This window comes from Carlito syrichta, unplaced genomic scaffold (genome assembly GCF_000164805.1).
Source record: "Carlito syrichta isolate Samal-C Ts95f unplaced genomic scaffold, Tarsius_syrichta-2.0.1 Scaffold303546, whole genome shotgun sequence".
In the NCBI taxonomy this organism is placed as follows: domain Eukaryota; kingdom Metazoa; phylum Chordata; class Mammalia; order Primates; family Tarsiidae; genus Carlito; species Carlito syrichta.
In genome coordinates this window covers 35,767-37,753 of record NW_007247642.1, presented here as the reverse complement: position 1 = coordinate 37,753, position 1,987 = coordinate 35,767, and positions in this window count along the sequence as shown.

Genomic DNA, 1,987 nt, shown 5'->3' with positions numbered 1-1,987 from the left:
TCCTATTCCTACAGGAGTCAAAGGCCCTCTTCCTAAAGGAATAGCAGGAATTACTTAAGAAGAAGTTCATTATCTCTCCAGGGAGTTTCTGTCATTCCTGGAGTAGTAGACTCTGATTATATAGGAGAAATTCAAGTGCTTATTGCCCCTCCTAGCAAAACTGTACAGCTTAATAAAGGCCAAAGAATAGCTCAATTGTGACTTTTACCTTATCATAAAAAGGGCAGGTCTTTAATTGACAAGCCCAGGGGAGATTCTGACTTTGGATCAAGTGATTTTCCTTTTTGGATTCAGGAAATTACTGCTTCTAGACCCTTAAAGGATTTGTATGTTCAAGGAGTTAAAATTAAAGGCTTGTTAGATACTGGGTTGGATGTTTCTTGTATTGCTGGAAAAGATTGACCTTCTTCGTGGCCAACACAGATTGCCTCCTCAGGGCTTAACAGTATTGGTAGTGCACCTTCCATGGCCAAAAGCTCACAGATTTTAAATTGAACATATAATCAATCATCGGGAACTTTCTGTCCCTATGACATACCTTCTATCCCTATTACACTCTGAAAATGAGATGTTCTCACTCAGATGGGTATGCTTTTGTATAGCCCAGTTGACAGAGTGTCAGCACAAATGTTGCAAATGAAATATGACCCTCTGAGGGTCTGGGCAAGGATGGAAAAGGAATGAAGGAACCTATTCAGGTAATTGAGCAGAAGGACCAGTCTGGCATCAGCTATTCAAATTTATTCTAGGGGCCATTGTTCTTAAAGCTGCTGACCCTATTACCTGGAAAGATAACAAACTGGTTTGGGAAGAGCAATGGCCTATGCCCTCAGGAAAACTTAAGTCAGCAAAGGACTTAGTACACCAGCAACTAGAAACTGGCCATATAGAGCCTTCTACTAGCCCTTGGAATACTCCTATTTTTGTTATAAAAAAAAATCTAGCAAGTGGAGACTCCTACAAGATCTGAGAGTTATTAATGCCACTATGGAGTCTATGAGTGTGCTGCAGCCTGGGCTCCATCTCCAGTTGCCATCCCCGAAAACTTTAACATTATAGTAACTGACTTGCAGGATTGTTTTTTTACCATACCCTTGAATCCTGAGGATTGCAAGAGGTTTGCATTAGTCTTTCCTCTGAAAATCTTAAACAGCCCTACCAGAGGTTTCAGTGGAAAGTTCTGCCACAAGGCATGAAAAATAGCCCCACCTTGTGTCAAAAATATGTTGATGCTGCTTTGTGAGGTATTAGACATCAATACCCTGACCTTTACCTGGTACATTATATGGACGACATTTTACTAGGCCATCAAAATCATGCTCTCTTGCATGACATTTTAAATGAAATGATGACTGCCTTAACAGACTGTGGTTTAAAAATTTTCCCTGAAAAAATTCAAACTAATCCACCTTTACTTATCTTTGTTGAGTGCTAAACACTCAAACAGTGAGTCACCAGCCTTTGCAGTTAAGAAAAAATCATTTGGTAACTTTAAACGATTTTCAAAAACTACTAGGGGATATTAACTGGCTAAGACCTTACTTGCAAATAAGACTTAAAGTCTGTTTTTAATATATTGCAGGGGGACTCCTCCCCTACTTCTAAAAGATTCTTAACACCAGAAGCTAAGAAAGCTTTGACTCTTGTAGAAGGGGCTATTGAATCTCAGAAAGTAAACAGAATAGACTGTAGCCTGTCATGGGAATTAATTGTTTTAGCTACTTTACAAACTCCAGCAGGGTACTTATGGCAAAAAGGACCAATAGAATGGTTACATTTGACAGTCTCTTCTAAAAGGATTTTGGTTTCTTATCCTTGGTAGCCTTATTAATAACTAAGGGAAGGCAGAGAAGTGTGGAATTGTTTGGGAAGGATGTGGATAATATTATTATTCCGTATGACAAGACTCAATTCCAGACTTTATTACAAACTAATGATGATTGGCAAGTAGCTTTAATTGATTTTAGGGGACGAATTTTCTTTCACT